We start from the raw sequence: 21,973 nt of genomic DNA, 5'->3' as shown, positions 1-21,973 counted from the left end.
GATTCCCGTGCTGGCGCTAGTCCCTAGGCATTGGCGTCACATTCTGTGCTTGGCGCCAGACGCCAATTTCAACGCATGGCGCTAATGCCATAAAACTGGCGCTGATTGATTTTCAGCGACGCCAAAGCAGCCAACCACCTTCTGGGGTTATGCTAGCCTTCTGCAATATATTTTGGGTTCCTTGGTACGCCAGTTAGCCCCTCTAAGCAATTTAACATGATTAGGTAATCGGCTTGATTACATAAAGTGATCGACCTAATGAAAAGATCGTCTCACTAAGCTTAGAGCGCCTAAGCATTGGTTCATTAACAAAAGGCACCGACATACAGGTTCATTAGAAAAAGGCACCGACATACAGGTTCATTAGCAAAAGGCACCAACATACAGGTTTAAGAGCAAAGAGCACCGACGTACAGGCATAGCGAAAAAAAAAAAAAAAAAAAAAAAAAAAAAAAGCAAAGTTCAGGCGAACTTTTAAAGATCGACGGGCGTGGATCTTCGGTATTTTCCAAAGGGAGATTATCGCATCAAGTGAGGATGACTTCAAGAGAAGATGTCTTCGGCATCATTCCCTAGCTTGCGGAAAGTTGTCACAAACAACTGAAGGTAATTTCGGGCAAAATTGTCTTCGATCATAGTTCCTGAGGCATGGAACGTGATCATAATGCGGATGAGAATTATTTCAAGAGAAATAATTTTCGATGATGTTCCCTTGGACGTGGAATATTATCAAAATGGAGAGGGTAGTTTCAGGCGAAGCAATCTTCTAATTTGGAAGCAGTTACAAGGCGTAGCGGTTTTCAAGCGGGATGACATTCTCTAGCTTGCAGAAGGTCATCAAAACAGATCGGTTACTTTCAGAGACGTGTGCTCGACGGTGCAGGATACGCGTTTCTTAACTCTTTTATCTGTTTAACTAATGCTAGTTTTGCAGGTATCGGCGTTATAAGATTGATTTAGGATCGCAGAACGTTCTGAATCATTCTCCGTCCCTATCGATACTTTGACTTTCGTTTTTCGAAACTTGCGTTTCTCCAAACTCGGTCAAAGTGGGGGCTTCTGTAGACACCCATTTGTGTCTCCCCAAAACCAAACCCAGTGATGAGTACCTTTCACGTCGAATCATAATCGAATGAAACGAAAGTGTGGAAAGGTCTAGTGTTGCGGAAAGTTTTATTTTCTTTTCTTTTCTTTTCTCTTCTCTCCGTTTTTGAAAACTTTATTTTAAGAAAACAGCCAATCCAGTTTGGTTGGTCCATGATATGGGTCCAATTGTGGTGTAGTTGGATGGGGCTTGCAAAGACCTTTCCAACGATATATTATAAGCCCAATTCCGATGAATATTGAGGAATTTATGGCCAATTTACTAAACTGGGCCCGGTTTGAGTTTTAAGTACGGCCCAATGATCTAGGGGAGGGCCTAATATGATTTATCATTCCTAATGTAATTAGGAATGGTTTTGGTCTTCTAGAACATTCTAGAAGGTTCTCATCATTCTTAATTCAATTAGGATTCTTTAGAGTTTTAATTAGATCAAATAGCATTTTCGACTGAAATTATATTATTTTATCTTCCAGTACGGGAATTTTATCAGAATTTCGAAAACGCGTTAAAAGCCAGTTTGGCGTCCAACCCCAGGCCTTGGCGCCTGGAACCAGGATTGGCGCCAGACGCCAGCCATTGGCGCCTGGCGCTAGCCACTGGTCCTGGCGCCAATGAACCAGGGCTGGCGCCAAAGTGGTTCTGTGGTCTTCAGACTCTGTTTTGATAAATTATCTTTTTTTGGCTGATTTTCTCTATAAATATCGTATCAAAACTCCGTTTTCATTCACGGATTGTCAACACGAATACACCATCAATTCTCATCAATTCTCTTCATTCATCATCTTTCGTTCATCAATCATCAATAACATTGATTCTTTAGTATTCTTTTCTATTTTGCTTTTTAATACAAAATTCTGCATTCACAAGATCTAGATACACCTAGCCATATTCGAAGTTGCCTTCGCCCTAGACGTGAAAGGTTTTAATCTCTGAGGGTTTGGTCCCAAATCTCTCTTTCCATTATTTAATTTAATTGTTTGTTTATTTTCCTTGAAGTTACTAACGTGTGTATTTTGTAATTAGAAAGAGGTACGAGGCATCCAAGTAAGTACTTTAATGGTCTAATTGATTTCATGATGTAGATATCATGTTTATATTGTTATTATGATATTCTTAGTATCATGTCTAGGTTAATTTTAATATCAAATATGATTGCTATGATGCCTTTTATTCTCTTCCTAATATTTATGATTGTTAGTATCATGTTAGGGTTAAAGATTTGATTTTTATTGCTTAGTGACATGCTAGGGTTTGTTATTAATCTTTTTAGTATCATGCCTAGGATCTTGCTATGTTTTAACATGATTATTATTATTATCATGATTATTTATTATGTTGCTTGATATGCACATTATTTATATTGTTATTGCTTGATCACACCTTTTATGCATGTTAAAGGGAATTGGTACTTGCAATCATGCTTAATAAGATAATTAATAATCTTGTTAGGGTTATATGATTATAATTCAAGTGATCGCCAATAATAGTTTATTTGTGCATTAAATTCAACCAACATAGATTAAACAGGTTTAGGGTTAACCTATTGATTGTATGTTAATCAGAAAGCGCACATGAATACGAGCAGAATAAAGTAGAGGCCTATTATTAGGGCAGGTTCAATCTCTTTTAGGTTGGATTTGTACCTTCATCCACGAACCCTTATTTGGTTCATGACCTTATGGAGTTGACGATCTCTTGGATCGTTAAGGGGTGTAACCTTCACCTCGTGAACGGTTTACAAGTTCCTTAAAAAAACTTGTTGGCGACTCTTTTGCTCTATCTTCTTCCCTTTTGGACGCCACCGTACTTTAGTGTATGATCACAGTGGGGTTCAAGCTAGTGGGATTAAGGCTTGAAATTATTCCCTACAGGGCTTGATCCCTACATCATTAGCTTACCTAGCCTTAGAGTCACCACCATTTGACTCTTTTAACAAATAATATCTTTCCACACACTTAGCTCTTGTGGCCTAGCTTTAGTATCACTTTCACACACTACACAGATACATGACCAAATACTTCCCTTAGGAATCCTTTGTCATGGAATCTTAACATAACGCTGAAGCATGCCTTGTCATATCAACATCACACATCATTGCATCACAAAGTACGAAGTGCTTAGCCTCTGTGCCTAAGTTACCCAAATAATTTCATCGTGGAGTCAACAATTGAGAAAGCCTAGGATGAATTAATCCTTGCACAACATTTGACTAAGCTCGTTCAACATGCATCTTCAAACTTCGATTCTTTTTTCGCGTCTTTCTTTTTCGGGAGAAAGTCGGTACCCTCCACAAAAATGACGGAAAATTTTTGCTTTTTGCATTTTTGAGTCACATTGAGTCAACACTATGCACACACGGGTCACGAGTCACACGTGTCATTTTACTTCGAGTCGAGTCAACCTCGAGTCAGTCGATCACATCGAGTCAAGTTTATACCTTGAGTCGTGTCAAGTCAATGAGTCAAGCGACATTAAACCTTAGGTCAACCCTAAGATAATAATTAAGCCTTAGGTCAACCCTAAGATAATTAAAGAAATTAGCAAAGTTCTATAGTCAAAAATAAATACAGGTGCAGCAGAATAGGGAAGATCCTACTCCAATTCCTGGCGCCAGAGATATTCCAGTAGCGACACTAGTACGTAATTAATCTTAAGTAACACCCAAAAAGTGCTACATAAAGTAGTAAAAGTGTTATTATAGATAATAAGTAACACTTTAGTGGGTGATACATCCGCCCATGTTACCTAAGGTCTTATGTAACACTTTTGGTAACGTATGGTAAGACTTTTAAAAATGCTACTATAGACCCTCTTTTGTAGCACTTTTATATTAATAGCATCATTTTTAAAGTGTTACTTTTAATTTCTTCTGTAACACTTACTTATCTTTAGTAACATTTTTCAATCATATAGTAACATTTAATTAAACATTATGTATCACTTTTGTGAACTAATGTAACACCTTGTTGACTATTAGGTAACATTTTTCAATCATCTTTGACATGTAGTATCAATATATTCGACATTTTGTTTCACTTTTTGCATATTAATGTAACACCTTTTTATTTAACACCAAACTACTGCTACTGCTACTGCTACTGCTACTGCTACTGCTACTGCTACTACTACTACTTCTACTACTACTACTACTACTACTATAGACAATAATTTGATTTGATATAATTATATATTTTCATTAATAAATCCATATACACCTAACAATGAGTAAACAATAAATGTTTACTTCGTGCATGCAATGTTATTAGTTGTACAATATGGATCTCAAATTTCATTTGAATATCCAATATAGAACTTTATGTATACATGAGCTACTTTAATTTCATAAGTATGAAATATGTATGTATATTGGGGTGCTTCTCTGCTTTAAACTGCAAGGATTAATGACATCCCGGTCATTCCTGAAGCTCTTGGAATCTTCACATTATGCAAGATTTGCTAGTCATTAAATTAAACATTTCATCCTGTACGAAAAAGAAGTCAAGTTACAAAAGTGCAAATTTTGAATTAATATTCTTCAGTAAGAAATCAAATACTATATAAGCTACATAAACAAGACGACTTATAAAAATAAAAGTGATTGTCAAAACACACACAAACGCAAAGGCAGTAAGTTGGAAAAATTAGAATGTTTATAGCATTCAAATGGCATAAACTTATAGGATTTTCTCATGCATTATTATATTGAGATGTGAATACTAAATTATTAAACATGCAAAATAAATTTGTAAAGTGTTTGAGGTTTAGATACGGAGTATTTTAAAGAAAAGGCTATTAAATTCAAAGCATTTATCTGGCTACAGAGTATACCTTATTCCTTCTTGAGGCAAGGATCTCTTCTATAGGTGGCTTGCCCGAGATCTTAAAATATGGAGTATATTTTATTGTAATGTAAAGAATCATGAAAATTAGGTCTGCGGAAAAAAAATTGATTCTTTGAGCTTTATACAACACTCTAGGAGCAATTTCAGTAGGCTAGTATGAGTTATACTTGTTATCTGAATACAATATTTTGCCCTTACACTATAAATTGCTTCTGCTATAGACTTATAGTTGCAACCTAAGCAAGATATAGTATTCCTCAACTAACGTTATATTAACACAACATATAAAAGTCTGATTTATATTGAAAAATATGATGCAAAGGACTTACAAGACTTACCCGTTATCTCAATACAATAAGGGCAGTAGGGGAGTAGCTTACACAGCCATGAGTGAGCACCGAGTGAACTATTCTTCATGTTCGTGTGCATATTAAGTAAATAATGACTAACACTTTGTTTTTTACTTCTACAAAAAATATTGTATTTCTGCTGTCGTCTATTGAAAAGATCAGTGGTATGTTCACTACAACAGAGTGGAGAGAATGGGTAGAGTAAATATTTTTCTTGAGAAAAGTAAATCTTTAGCGTTTGGTCTCTCACTAATTCACATATAGATAATAGGCATATAAAGATATGGAAACTTTAAAACCATGCTCTCTAAGGTTCAAACAATCTCGTAGTTTCTAATACAAATACATAGCCACTAATTCACAATATGGATCAGCATACTAATTACATGATAGTACAAATTATCCTTTAATCTAGCTAATTCCTAATTCACCGCTTTTTCCTACAACTTTGTAGATTCCTTATTGTCATTATCATCTACTTGCCAATTGTATAAATCTGTTATGTAAACTTACAACTGCGAGATTGACTAGAAGTAACTGATTATGCAGCCATGAGAAAGTGATAAACAAAGTATAAATGAGTTTTTTTACTGAAGTTAAAGCTAAACTAATCAGACACCTAAAAACCCAAAAGAAAATAAAGCGAATTCCAGAAATGGGTAAATTGTAGGAAATTAGCTACTTAATCATCTTAAGCCCCACAAAATTAAAGCGTAAAAAATGTGTTAATTGATGCAATCATCACAAATTTCATACAAAAGTAACAAATAATAATAATAATAAAAATAATAATAATAATAATAATAATAATAATAATAATAATAATAATAATAATAATAATAATAATAATAATAATAATAATAAGTATTCGGATAATAAAAAATAAAAACCCAGTTTCATAATTAGAGCTTAGTTTATTTTATTTTTTATTTTTAAAAAACAAACTTTTTAGTAAAGGTTTTGGCAGTATAGTAGCACTAGCTTAAATGTCAAACACCATTCCTCCAATTATAAGTGGCATTGCATTCCTACATCTATTTCTCCCACAATTACTTGCATTCTCGACAAACTTATGAGGAATCAATATAGAAAATAATACAATTAAGTTAAAATTGTTCAGATTAGCTAACAATGATAAAATTACAAGGTAAATCAAATCAATAGTAATTGAAAAAAAAAAAAAACAAAAATCACAAACTCGTCTAATTACTTCAACCAATTCAAATGCATGCAAAATTCGGTATGAAATTAGCAAAATTGAATATGTTAATAGGCAAATTCAACATCAAATTGAGAAATCATCAACAAGATCCAAAAGACTAAGAGAGGGAATTGAGACCCTAACTTTATTTAGCTTAAATTTTGGTTGATAATGGAAGGGAGAGGGAACTGAACTGACCTTAACCCTTAGGAAACCGCCAAGGATGGAGGCCAGGAGGTTACAATCGATGGCTTTGGAGGTCGCAATCGCTGTCTCTTCAACTTGGAGGGTTGTTGTGTATGTCTTCAAGTTGAAAAACGAGTATCGATGGAGGGAGGCTGCTGTGGATAGGGCTATGGGGATTGGGGACTGCAGTAGAGCATCAAGAAAGAAAAGTGGGTAGCGTCGTAACGGTGGAAGCCGAGGAGGTGCAGTGTAAAAAGACGAGGGAGGAAGAAAGTTAGGAGACAGTGCGGCTGTGAGGGTCGATTTTAAAAAAGATGTAAATGGTGTATTTTTTATTTAATTTTTTTTATTCACATAGTGGTTTTAAACAGAAAAAAAAAAAAAGGGATTGTCGTTAAATAAAAAAAAAAAGCCAAGTGTTACAAGTGCTACCTAAGATCAAAGTGTTACATAATATTAAAGTGTTACAAACAATGTTACTTAATACCAAATTGTTACCAAAGTGTTACATAAAAATCAAAGAATCATAAAATTTTTAAAGTGTTACCATTAAGTGTTACTTAACCTCAATTTTGTACTAGTGCGACAGAGCTCGAAGCCTCTTAAAAAGGTGATTTCGACCTCATACAGCAATTTCGGGTTCCTTGGTACGCCAGTTAGCCCTATAAGCAATTTGACATGATCAAGTAGTCAGTTTGATTACAATCACAATAAGTGGTCGACCTGATGAAAGATCGTCTCACTTAGCTTAAAGCGCCTAATCACGGAGACACCGACATACTGGTTTTAGCGGAAACAAAGTTCAGGCGAGCTTTAGAGATCGACAAACGTTGGTCTTCGGAAAATTTTTCTTCAGAATATTATCGCAACAAACGCTCAAGTACCGAAGCTCTATTGTCCAGAGACACGTGGACATTTCTTTCAAGCTCTTTTGCTCCAGAGACGCGTGGGCATATCATTCAAGCACTATTGTTCAGAGACGCGTGGACATATCATCAAAACTCTTTTGTTCAGAGACGCGTGAACATTTCCATCAAGCTCTTTTTCTCAGAGACGCGTGGGCATCCTATTATCAAGCTCTTCGTTTAGAGACGCGTGGACACATCATTCAGAATTTCATATTAAAAAAGAATATAATAAGGAAGCTCTTTTTCTCTAGAGACGCGTGGGCATACCTAAAAAGAAAAGAAGCTCTTTGTTCAGAGGCGCGTGAACATATCAAAAAGAAGCTCTTTGTTTAGAGACGAGTGAACATCGAAACAGCAAGGTGGCGTTCCCTAGATTGTGGAGAGTTGTCACAAACAACTGAGGATTGTTTCAAGAGAAGCAACCTTCGATAGTATTCCCTTGGATGTGGGATATTATCAAAGCGGAAGAGGATCGTTTCAGGCGAAGCAGTCTTCTATATTGGAAGCAGTTATGGGCGTAGCAGTTCAAGCGGGATGGCATTCTCTAGCTTGCAGGAGGTCATCAAAACAACAGTAAAGCGACAGCAAATCGGTTACTTTCAGAGACGTGTGCTCGACGGTGCAAGATACGCGTTTCTTAACTCTTTTATCTGTTTAACTAACGTTAGTTTGCAGGTATCGGCGTTACAAGATTGATTTAGGATCGCAGAACGTTCTGAATCATTCTTCGTCCCTATCGATACTTTGAATTTTGTTTTCGAAACTTGCGTTTCTCCAAACTCAGTCAAAGTGGGGGCTTCTGTAGACACCCATTTGTGTCTCCCCAAAACCAAACCAGGTGATGAGTACCTTTCACGTCGAATCATAATCGAATGAAGTGAAAGTGTGGAAAGTCTAGTGTTGCTGATAGTTTTAATTTCTTTTCTTTTCTTTCTGTTTTTTGAAAACTTATTTTAAGAAAACAGCCAATCCAGTTTGGTTGGTCCATGATATGGGTCTAATAGTAGTGTAGTTGGATGGGTCTTGACAAGACCTTTCCAACGATATATTATAAGCCCAATTCCGATGAATATTGAGGAAGTTATGGCCAATTTACTAAACTGGGCCCGGTTTGAGCCTTATGTGCGGCCCAATGATCTAGGGGAGGGCCTAATATGATTTATCATTCCTAATGCAATTAGGAATGGTTTTAGTCTTCTAGATTCTTCTAGAAGGTTCGTTTCATTCCTAATTCAATTAGCATTGATAAATTGACTTTTGTTGACTTTTCAGAGTTTTAATTAAAATCAAATAGCATTTTTGAGGAAAATATACGATTTATCCTCCTGTACGGAAAAACTTATCTGATTTGAGAAAGCGCGTCAAAAACAGGCCTGGTGCCTGACTCCAGGCGTTGGCGCTTGGAGCTAGGCCTGGCGGCGCTAGTGTTGGTGCTTGGTGCCAGTTAGCCAGGGTTGGCGCCAGCTCTGTTTTTCGTGCGCCAATACTCTGTTTTGTTAATTTTATGTTTTTGGCTGATTTTCTCTATAAATAACGTATTAAAAACTCTGTTTTCGATGACCAATTCTCATCAACATTCATCTACATTCACCTACAATCAAATTTCATTCGCAATCATTAATTCTCTAATTCTCTCTTAATCATTCACCAACTCTCATAAAGAATTTCTTGATTCTCTCCCTCTTTCTAAGCCTAGCTTTTTACAAACACAATTCCTCATACATTAGCACTAGAAACACCTAGCCAAATTCGAAGTTGCCTTTGCCCTAGACGTGAAAGGTTTAATTTCTGAGGGTTTGGTCCCAAATCTCTCTTTCAATTCTTTAATTTAATTGTTGTTTATTATTTTCCTTGAAGTTACTAACGTGTGTATTTTGTTATTAGAAAGAGGTACGAGACATCAAAGTAAGTACTTTAATGGTTTTAATTGATATTATGATGTAGAAATCATGTTTATATTGTTATTATGATATTCCTAGTATCATGTTTAGGGAAAAGGTTATAATATCAAATATTCTTATTATGATTCCTGCGATGCTTCCTATGTTCTTCCTAATATTTATGATTGTTAGTATCATGTTAGGGTTAAAGATTTGATTTTTATTGCTTAGTGACATGCTAGGGTTGGTTATTAATCTTGTTAGTATCATGCCTAGGATCTTGCTATTATTATGCTATAATATTAACATGAACATGATTATGATTATAATTGTTATAATTTATGACGATTATGAATATTATTATTTTTATTATTATTTTGATGATTATTATTTTATCTATGATGATATTATTATTATTATGATTATGATGATTATGATTATTATAATTATTATTATGATTATTATGTTGCTTGATATATTTATTTTTATTTCTTGATCACGCTTTTTATGCATGTTTAAAGGGAATTGGTACTTGTAATCACGCTTAATAAGATAATTAATAATCTTGTTAGGGTTAATGTGATTATAATTCAAGTGGTCGCCAATAATAGTTTATTTGTGCATTAATATTCAACCAACATAGATAAACAGGTTTAGGGTTAATCCTATTGATTGTATGTTAGTTAAAAAGCGCACATGAATACGATCAGAATAAAGTAGAGGCCTATTATTAGGGCAGGATCAATCTCTTTTAGGTTGGATTTGTACCTTCATCCCCGAACCCTTATTTGGTTCAAGACCTTATGGAGTTGACGATCTCTTGGATCGTTAAGGGGTGTAACCTTCACCTCGTGAACTTGTTGGCGACTCTTTTTCTCTATCTTCTTTCCCTTTGGACGCCACCGTACTTTAGTGTATGATCACAGTGGGGTTCAAGATAGGGGTTAACGCTTGAAATTTATTCCCCACAAGTAGCAAATGTGAAGCGAGGTGTTTTCCATGGTAGCAAATGTCAAAATTTCCATAAAAATATGACCATCAAAATGCTGAGCAAGAGGGGTGAGAAAGTTAGTGGAGAGAAAATAAGAAAGTGTATTTAATTTTTTATATATTTTTTTTATCATTGTTGACAATGCTATTACGATTCAACCTTAACAACTAAGTATGTGTTTAAAAGCCCACTTAAGGCAAGCTTTTATGATTCGACCATAACAACTAATCATTTGCACGCAATGTACCTCTAGTTATTTCATAAAGTAGGGGATACATACACATATATAATAATTAATAATTAGGGTTTTCTTAGAGAACAACAAATGCAACCTAGATTGTTTAGAGAATTTAGGGTATAATAGGTATTACTCAACATAAGAGAAGCAATTCGCAAAAATCTGTGCGGCTGGCTAGGCTTATATGTTTTATATATTGGCAAGTTTGTTTCATTTGTTGGCTGATATGGTTTTTGTGTTGGCTAATATATTCCTTTTGTTGGGTGATATGTTTTTTTTCTTTTGTTGGCTTATATCAGACATCATTTGACTTATATGTTTCTGTAGTTGGCTGATATATTTATTTTGTTGGTTGATATGTATAGATTAATTGTTGGCTAATATGTTTTATTTTGTTGGTTTATATATTTATTTTTTTGGCTTACCTGTTGCCTTTGTTTGTTGATTTCATCCTTTTGTTGGCTGATATGCTTCATTTATTGGCTGATATGTTCCTTCTGTTAGCTGATAAGTCATTTTGTTGGCTGATATATTCTTCTTGTTGGTTGATATCGACTTTTGTTGGATGATATATTATTTTTGTTAGCTGATACATTTTTTTATTAATGTCTGATATGTTCCTAATTTTGACTGATATCAGACATCAATTGGCTGATATGTTCATTTGAATGGCCGATATGAATAATGTATCAGCCAAAAACTCAAAATGTATTAGGCAACAACCAAAAATGTATAAGCCAGCAACCCAAAATAAGCCCATGCATGTAAAATCCTCGAAATTCCTTCCTTTTAAAATACCTGTTTTGCGCTGTTTAAAACTTTAAATAGGAACATCTAAGATATTATCGCCGCCGTGAAAACGGCAAAGGCAACTATCAAAGACACATAGTGGAAGACTCTCCTTTAAAATAATTTAAAACGACCCAACTTTAAAAGCCAACTCACGAAAGTAAAGTCAAACCAAAGTAAAACAAAGTCAAACCTACAACTTGGAACCATTGTAGGCCTTTAACCAAATCAATTCATCTTAAAACTTTCACTTTAGTCTTGCAATAGAAATATCATAATATAAATAAAGTAATAACACATCTTATACTTATGGAAACTAGCACGATTCGCTCTTCACTCATGCCCATCATGAATATGCTTCATCACCTAAAAAACTTCTCTCTACTTGTTTCCACTACTCTCTATTAAAAATGGGTCATTATAAGGCCAAGGTAAAGACAATGCCAACAAACACACAAAACACACAATCAGGAAAGCTGAGTACATAAGCGTATTTAACACACTAACATGCATTTACCTATCAACACACAACTTATCTTGTTGCACCTGTTTTTCAAGCGCACAACAGTTAACAAAACTTCTCAAATAGACAACTACATAATTTGTTTAGCATTGATTATGCATCGAACGGGTTTCCCAACTAACCTCCCCCAATAAATGAGGTTACTGGCATGGGAGATAACCGTGCCATCATCAAATAACCACTCGTAAGTGGCGGAATTCCTGCGCATAATAGTAATAAAAGGAATGTACATCGTCCGGTACTCCAGTAGAAGTTATGGTTAAATATAAAACCCCATAACTCCACTCATATGTTCATACTCAAGGTATATACGTTCCAAGAGTTTTGGTGCGTAATCTCTTTCAGTTTACGTTCTATACAATTTATTAACTTGGTGATGACTCTCAAAACATAACAACATTAAACATCATGATTATTCAAGCAATTAAACACTTTAATTTAATTCTTGAATAATTATTTACCACATAATATTTAATGTTGAACCCTTTTTTAATCTACCACTAGTAGAAAAAATGCTATTTGTAACACCCTATTAGGTAACCGGCGTATGTTATGCTCGTTACGAAAGCATCAATAGTAACCGACTAAAATAATGCCAGTTACAAATTTCATGACATTTGTAACCGGCGTAGTAAATGTCAGTTACTAATATGTGGTTTATCAATGTTTGAAGTTTTATTAGTAACTGACTAAATAAATGTCAGTTACAAATATTAAGTCAAAGAAACTTTGAATAAAAAGTTTGTAACTAGCTTATAAATGCCAGTTACATATATTAGGTCAAAGAAACTTTGACCAAAGCGTTACTAACTAGCTTACAAACGCCAGTTACAAATATACCATTAAGTTTGTAACTAAATTACAAGCGTCAGTTACAAATATTAAGTTACTGGAAACAATTTATTTAATTTTTCAAGCCTTAGAACTTCTCAAGGGTACGGTGTTGCTCATTTCTTGTACCTCAATTTGATTCTTTTTAATCATCACCTTCGTCTGTTGTTGCTGCATCTTCAGATAACCAACTTCTTCAAGTCACTAGTTCACAACCAGGTAGTTTTCTTCTTTTTTCTCTTTAGTAGATAGAGTTTTAAACATCTTGATTAATTTGATTGTTTTTTTTTTTTTTTGAACACTGATTAATTTGATTGTTAAAATAATAAAGTTTAATTTTTCTAGGGGTTTTCCCACTTAAAAAAAAACACTTAAGAGTTCATTTTCACATTGTTGTTAGCATAGTTAATTTACGGTTCTACATTAATGGATTATACAACTATTGTTTGAAATTGGTACTTTCTTACCCTTTTTCCCCCTTTTTTTTGTATAATTACCTTTGGGTTTCTGATTTTGGGAAGTACGCCCAGAAAATGACGTCGTCATTGGTGGTGAGAGCGAGCGAGAAGAGAGAGAATTTGACCAAGGAAAAGACTAGTTTCAGTATTAGAGAAGATGAAGTTGCATCCTTGTTGAATTGATATTCTTGGAAAACCTATGATTCAGGTAATTTTGCTTGGTTTTAATTTACCCCAATTTTGATTAATTTGGTTTTTTTATTGATAATTAGATTTGGGTTGTGATTTTTGTTCATGATACTGGTGTGTTTAGTTGTGTATTTTTGTTATTGTTTGATAATCTTGTTGTTTTAGGATAATAGAAATTGAAAAGCATTAGGATTTTTGCTGAACCTTGATTTAATGATGTCGTAACTATCAAGTTGACTGCCTATTCAATTTTATGGGATGTGGTTATAGCATAATCTTGCTATTTAGTTGCCAATTGCCGACTCCTCTCTTTAATTATCAAAATTATATTTTGTTTTCTTCTCTACAATGCTGAGGTATTGTAATATTTATGGAGATATTATGTTTTGTTGTTGTGACAGCACAACAATTTTTAGGTATTGAGTTTGATTTTGGTTTCAATTATACTTCTTGTTGTCGCTGTTATGTTGTGAAGAGGTTCATGCTCGCGATTGTAGAATGAGTATTAGTGAGGGTGAGGTGAATATGAGTTGTTGTAGCTTCTTTGTGGACCTATTTTTAGAATCTTAAACATCCTTAGATTACCTTGAATTTGTGGAAAAAGTATTTTATTTAAGTTACTGTTAGGTGAAGAATCGAAACTTGTGTATTGGCAGTGTACTCATGTCATTCTGTAGGCTGATAAGTGATTATGAATCAATAAATAATGACTCTTGTTATATATTTATATTCATGTAAATTTATACCCTTTAGATTATCCCCAGATATAAGGGCATTGTTAATGAATTTATAATTGAGAATTTGATTAAAAAATTCTTTAGAATGCATGCAATAATATTGAACAGGTCTATGTGATGTGATACTTTGGAAAAGAATTTTCCAGTTTCCATTTTAACAAAATTTTGTGGAATGGATCCCTATAAAATGAGGGAATGAATGTCTCTTGGGTATTAAGCAAACAGAAAGCTTGCAAACACTATTGGGCAATGTGAGTGATTCTGTTCAGGCAGGTGAAATAAGTATTGGAGTAAAGCTTACTTCTTAGAATGTCAGATTTATTGCAGCATTGTTGCTAACTTCCTGATCTTGTTTTTACACAGACGGAAATGGATTTAAGACTAGTACCATGAGGCTAGGGGCAGATGTTTTCGTCTTTTCAGTATGTCAAGGGAAGGACGACGACACGTGGTTAGCTGTTTTTCTAGGTTCTCGGTCTCGTAGCCAGACACACATTATATATCATCTTATTTAATTTGATATTCGGCAGTCCTACAAGAAGTGTAGGGATGCTGTCATACACATTTTTTTACTAATACTGGGAAGGAGGATATCGTTGTTCCCATGGTAAGATCAATGATCTTTTAAACGAGTATTATTACAAAGTGACAAACTGATCAATGATGATTTACTAAACACTTCAACTGTTGGTCAATTGGTGATCACTTTTAATTTGTTTCAATGTTTCTGTTCAACAAGATTGACTATGAGAAGAAAGGGGAAGTTTGGAAAAAGATTGTACGCAGTTCTCTTGAAGATTGGCATGTAAATTTAGAGGCTATTGTCCAGTCGTCTCCATTCTCTAGTGAGCAAGACCTCCTTCAGCAGGTAACCTCTGCTAGTAAATCTCTTATTTGCATGTGTTCAAGTTTGACATTCATGTAACGTGTAGAATGTCCTTTACTTGATTAATTAATTTGATGTTTGGTTTTTCATTTCCTTTTGATGTAGCTCTGAATTTTATTCATACAAATATGATTTTTGAGTCTGAAATTTTTGCTTTATATGTAGTTCAATTCCATAGGTTATCAAGCTACTAGAATTATAATTTACAATCTCTGGGAGGATGATGGAGGATAGTTGGAGCTGGATTTTAGTACCGATCCTCATGTATTATCAAACTGATTTCATAGACCTAAGACAATTTTTTATTTATTTATTTATTTTTTTTATGAATAGGATATCCAAATTCGAGGAGTCAATAGAATTGAGAAGAGGTGGCTAGAAAGTATCCCAATTCTAAGCATTTCTCAACCTTCCCCATCTTCCTCAACCAATCCAACAGAGCTAAGTCCTTGTTTGTTAGAGGTAAACCTTCATTTGACTGAGATTGAACTCTTAATTATTATCACATGAGATGAATGCAGAATAGATAATCAGAACTGAATTCAAAGCCAAATTTCAGAACTGAATGCAGAATTGATAATGAGAACTGAATTCAAAGCCGAATTTCAGAACTGAAATAACAACTGAAAATCATAAATGAATTCAGAGTCGACTTTCAGAACTGAAAATCAGACCTGAATTTAGAACTGAAAATCATAATTGAATTCAGAACAGAAAATCAGAACGGAATTCAGAGCTGACTTTCATAACTGAATTCAGAACTGAGTTAGGATAGATAGTTTGTTCAGCGTTGTTTAGTCTTCTTGATTTTAGGTTTGTGGAGTTGGTTGGTATTGTTTGTAGAATTTGCTGATGGAGTGGTATTCTTTTTCTTGCTATTTGATGTTTTTATTGAAGATAAAAGTTAGTATTGACCTTTTGTTGTTCATACAATGGATTGTATCTAAGCTTCTTAATTTTGTATCTAAGCTTTTTCATTCATATCTGTGAGAATTTAACTTGACATATGTTAAAACAGCAAAATGATTTATGATTTCACTCATTCTCAAAGTACATTATATTGCCATTTAAGTCATCTTAGTGACCTCATGTGTGCACTTGATGATCTTGGATGAGATGGCACAAGTTGTAGCGTATCTATATGATTGATATATTTTGGAGATAGGTTTACATGCTTACCAGATAGCTACCCTGGGCCTCATTGTACAATATACAGTAGATGAGTAATTTTGAAGGTTGTTATATCATGCATATGTCTTGTTATGATGCTAGCATTAGGCAAATTTCTGTCCATTGCAGAAAACTCTGAGCTTACTTGTTTCATTATTGTCTCCAAATCCTTATCACTCTGTCAACTAATATAACCTAGTTATATGTTGTGAATCCAATTGAGCTACATGCAGTTTCCCATGAATGTTGAATTTCTGTCAATTATTTTACTATGCATACTGCCTTAGTTTATCTTTGAATCTTTGATATAGCTGTCTTTCTGGGCTAATTGAGATGAGCATCGAGTATCATTGATAAAGTTTCCATAATTTGGATTTTTGAACATTTGAAATTAATAATAATAATAAAAAGTAGAGAGCTTAAATTACTCTCACAAGGAAGTAAAGTATTTTCCAGTTAAGTCCATTTTGGTAGGTGGGAGTTGAAATTAATAATAATAATAAGAATAATAAAAATAAAAAGCTGCATTCAACTCTAATAATTGTAAGATAAAAGAAAGTTGTAGCTAGTGGCATATCTTTGTATTCACATACCAACATATAAACACATGGGTTTTGCTTTTATATATATACGGGAAAATATATGGATTGATGAGATTGTATTGAGTGAATTAAGGATACAAATATGATTCTGTCAGCTATTTACCTTCCTTGGAGAATATACATAATGGACTTTAAAGTGATTTTTTTTAATAGACAAATGGCCAGTTAAAGAAATAAGTTAAGCTTAATAGGTTAAGGGAGACAAAAGCAGCGAAAATTGACATAAAATTCAACTCTATATATTTCCATACAAATAGTTACAATGTAGGGCATAAAGCTTGGACCTAACTTGCACATATTGAAACTCATATCGAAGCTACAGCACGGAGTTATAGCTCATACATGGATTCAGCACACAAAGATTTATAGTTTTGAACATTGATTAAGTTTTTTTGAAAGAACTATAAAAATAACAATAAGCAGCAAAATCAACATATAAGAATTACATAAATTTGCATGCAAACTTGCAACTAAATTAAGCGTAAAGGAAGCAGTACACATAAGGAAAGTTATACAATACATTTGAATATATTAAATAATTGTACTATGTTCATTTGAATTAGTGTGCTCAACAATGTGGTGGTATCGAATGTGCTTATTATGTGATGAGATATATGTATGCGATAATATCTTTCCATAGCGATTGCCAGGGTAATTTGATAGAGGTTAGTGATGAGATATATTACGAGTTTTGATTGATGTTTTATTTTTATAAAGTATAATATATATATACACGTATTTTTTTCAGGAGTATTTGGCAAGACTTGCAGCCTACAACGATGTAGAATTGGATGAGATTCGAGAACAATGGGATAAGTTTTTTAGGCTTAATTTTTTGTTGAAAGACAAGTTATCTTATTTATCGATGTTATGATTTATCGCATTTAGCTTAATAAAATGATATAACACATTTTTATATATCTACTTTAATTATTTAGCCTATTGGTTATTGTTATTACATTTCTAAATTATAAATCAATGCTTTTTTAATTCAAGTTTTAATTGTTTTTTGGAAATTAAAGTATAATTAAATTTTTTGTATTGTATGGTTGTAGATGAATAATTCGAGTTGTATGGAACTATTTAGAGTGTTTGTATTGTATGTTAGATGTAGGTGAATTTAAGTTATATGGAAGTATTCGTAGTACGTGTTTTGTTGGTTGAATTGTAACAGGTTATAACCCATTTGACGATGGGTCGTTTGGTAGGATATACTACCATTTTTTGTATTCGAAACAAAGATTTTTTTAAAAAAATATATATTTATTAGTAATTGGCGTAATCTAGTGCTAGTTACTAATAGTATTTTTTTAAAAAAAAATAAAAAATATATTCGTAACCGGTGTTATGATATGCCAGTTACTAATAATACCCTTATTGTAACCGACGTAACTTAATGCCAGTTACAAATAATGTGATTTCTTACTTGGAAAATAGACTTTTTGTAACTGGCGTTGGGTTATGATAGTTACGAATAATACCCTTATTGTAACCGACGTAACTTAATGCCAGTTACAAATAGTGTGATTTCTACTTGGAAAATAGACTTTTTGTAACTAGCGTTGGGTTATGCCAGTTACAAATAATACATTATTTGTAACTAACATTAGCCGGTTACGAATAATTTTCACTAGTTGTAACGGTGGCATTCGCAAGCAACAATGTCAGTTACAAAAAGTCAATTTCGCCAGTTACAAATAGCACTTTTTCTACTAGTGTACCTCGGTGTCAATGACAGCTTAAACGCTTAATGCGTCAACAATCCTATCCCTCGGTGTTAAAAACACCTTGAGTGCACTAAGGCACCAACATACAATTTATTCCTCGTGTACATAAACACTTACATAGCACCTTTCTCATGCTTAAGGCATCAATAAAAATTATATGAACCATAATAAAATTTTCTTATAATATTCCAAGCCAAATTAAACATTTAGTTTAATTAAACATGCTTTCTATCATGCCATAAATAAAAGTGTGGTTCATATTCAACATTCTAAACTATAATTTTCCAACCATTAACCCATCACAAATAAATCATGCTTCATAATTCAATCACCAATAACAACCAAATCATAATTTTCATTCCAAATCTAGCATGATACTACTTGTAATCAATTAAACATATTTAGCATGCTACCACATCAATAAAATTATAAGTACGCGAACGTATCTTGTATACGATCTTAAAATCGTCACAGCTAATAGAAATCACTCACTTTGAAGTCTCCTACAATTTAAAATCATAGAAGAGTATTAAAATCCTCTCTACACAAATTTCCAACAATATATACTATTATCAAACCCCTCATAACTTACTTAAAATAAGCTGAAATTATATTTAAAACACCATACTTTAATCCCTATTAATGGGTAATTAAAATTAATTAAAGAAACTTGATTTTTAATGTACTACCAAAAATTTCAGCATTATATTTTAATGAAACTTGTTGTACTTAAGCCTTAAAACACTTAAATCAAAGGTTTAAACCATCCTATATCATAATCTTTCAATAATTAATAATTTATGAATCTAGGGTTTTAAAATTGGGCTTTTAATTAAAATTAAAATCTGAAAATTAAATTACATGCTACTTATAATCAAACATCATAATTAAATCACAAAACTCATAATTAATAATTAGATCTAGGATTAAATTGATTTTTAAAACAAAAGAATAATTTTTTTTTGTTCAAAGATCCGGGCAGCAGCCACAGCACCACAGCTGGCTACTGGTGGTGGTCGGCGGCCCACCGGCAGCATGGTGGTGGCCGGTGGTGGTGAAGGGCGAAAAAGGGGAAGGGGAAAAAGAAAGAAAAAGAAAAGAAAAATAAGGAGAAGGGAGAGAAAGTTACCTTGGGTTTTCTCCACTCTAGGAAAAGTTTGATTTGCCTCAAGTGTGGAATATTTATACCTTTTCTCTAGAAACCCTTCTTCCTAAACTTTCCCTTTTCTAATCTTTCCTAATCCCTTTCTTAATTAAACTTTACTAAAATAAAATTTTCCTTAAATTAATTCCCAACTTAAATAAAATAATTAATTAAATAAACTTTCCTTTCATAAATATTTCTAAACTTATTAAAATTAATAATTAAAATACTATAAATAAAACATTTCAATTTATTTAAATACTTCTCAAAGTACTTATATTAAATAAAATACGTATAAAAATACGGGATATTACAATACATTATTTTTATTTCATTCTCTCTCCTCTTTCCCTACTTTCTCTCTTTCACTTTCACATGCATGAAAATGGGAACAAACACCAAATCCTCACAAATCCCCTCACCCCTTCTCCTTTAATTCGTTACTCACTTCCTCATAATTTCCTCCTCCACTGCACCCACCAACCAGAGCACCACTAGTCGAATCCACCAGCCGAAAACCTGCAACCTCCTCCAAATCGCACCTCCAAATCAAATCTAGGGTTTCAATTGTCGTCGTCGTCATTATCGTCATCCACCATTGCCATCATCGTCATCGTCGTCTTCAAAGATCGAACACACAAACACGCGAGTACGGGAGCCTGCACCCAATATGGCCAATAATTTGCATCAACATAATTGTCATTTTTTTTTACACAAATAATAAACTATTCTAATCTAGTCTAGTTTTTCAAAAACAAAACTAGGTAATTTATGTAAATCAGACATAGGCCCTGTTTAGTAATTAGCTAATACCTGATAATATATTAGATGGATTGACTAGCTAATTGTAAATAGCCGATTGTATAAAAGTGTTTGGTAAATAGCTGTTAATTGTTAGCTATTTTTGTGTATTTAATAGCCAAAACTTAATTGTTCAATAAGGTAATTTCAAAAACCCTTTATAATGAGCTTTTTGTAAAAGAGCTTTAGTGCTAAAAGTTCTTCTATTAAGCTATTTACTAAACACCCAAATTAGCTTTCTTTCAATCAATAAGCTAAAAACTCTCAATAAGCGGGGGACGCTTATCCCAGCAAAGTGTTGGACCAGTACACCAATTTTATGAATATTATATGTTGTTAGTGGGCCCTTATCTTGTATTTGTGTGTATTTTGTACGTATGAACTTGTATTAACTTGTATGCCCCAAATGTATACATCATTGGCGCGATTTCCAAGACCGTTACAACAAGTTGGTCTGTTATTATGCAATTGGGTTTGATTTAATTCATCTAGAGACAAAGATGAGAATCTAGGGTTCTTCATTCTCCATCTTGTTTAGCTGAGCTACCCTATTTTCATTCCCCAGGCCATCTTCATTCTCGTTCAATCCTCATCTTCTTTAGCCCCCCATTATTGTCTCCTAATTTGTTGTCTGAATAATAAAGGGTTTTTGGAGTAACAGATGAAGGGATAAATTGGATAATTGAGGTAAAAGCATGTCAATTGTGAGCGGATTTAAGAAATTGTGGTGTAGCAATGCGGACTGAGTCTTTTTATATCAATGGAGCTGATTGAAAGTGATTGTGGCTAGAACTTAATTGGCAGGAATTAGGTATGTTAACTGACTTTATTCTTGGGATTAAATTGATTATGTTATTGGTGTATTTTCGGAATTGGGGTTTGGTCAAAAGTAACTAAGTAATGACACTTACAATTGCTATTTTGGATTGTAACATTTATTTGTTTATCTAGCTATGTTTCACAAATGACAATATTATTTATCACAAATGACAATATTATTTATGACAGTGGACAATATTGTTTATGCTAAAATTATAGGTTAGGTAATTAGCATTAATTGTAAAATATAATACATACAAATGTCATTAAAGTTTGAAATAAAACAATATTATTTATAATAGTGGACAATATTGTTTAGCTAAAAATATAGGTAAGGTATGTAATTGACATTAATTATACATTATAATACATACAAATGTCATTAAAGTTTGAAATAAAAGTAGGAGTACTTTAATGGAAAAATACACTTTAATAATCCCAACTATGGGCGATTTACCTACAATAATCCCAACTAACGTTTATTTTCTAATAATCCCAACTATGCCCTGAGTTTTCCTCCAGCAGTCCCAAAAACCGGTTACCTGCTAAAAAGGCAAGCTTTTTTTTTTTAAAAAAACGACACATGTCAGAACATG

The sequence above is a fragment of the Chenopodium album genome, chromosome 8 (assembly GCF_948465745.1).
Source record: "Chenopodium album chromosome 8, dcCheAlbu1.1, whole genome shotgun sequence".
Taxonomy (NCBI): domain Eukaryota; kingdom Viridiplantae; phylum Streptophyta; class Magnoliopsida; order Caryophyllales; family Amaranthaceae; genus Chenopodium; species Chenopodium album.
The sequence above is the reverse complement of the archived record's forward strand: the minus strand, read 5'-3'. Positions refer to the sequence as shown.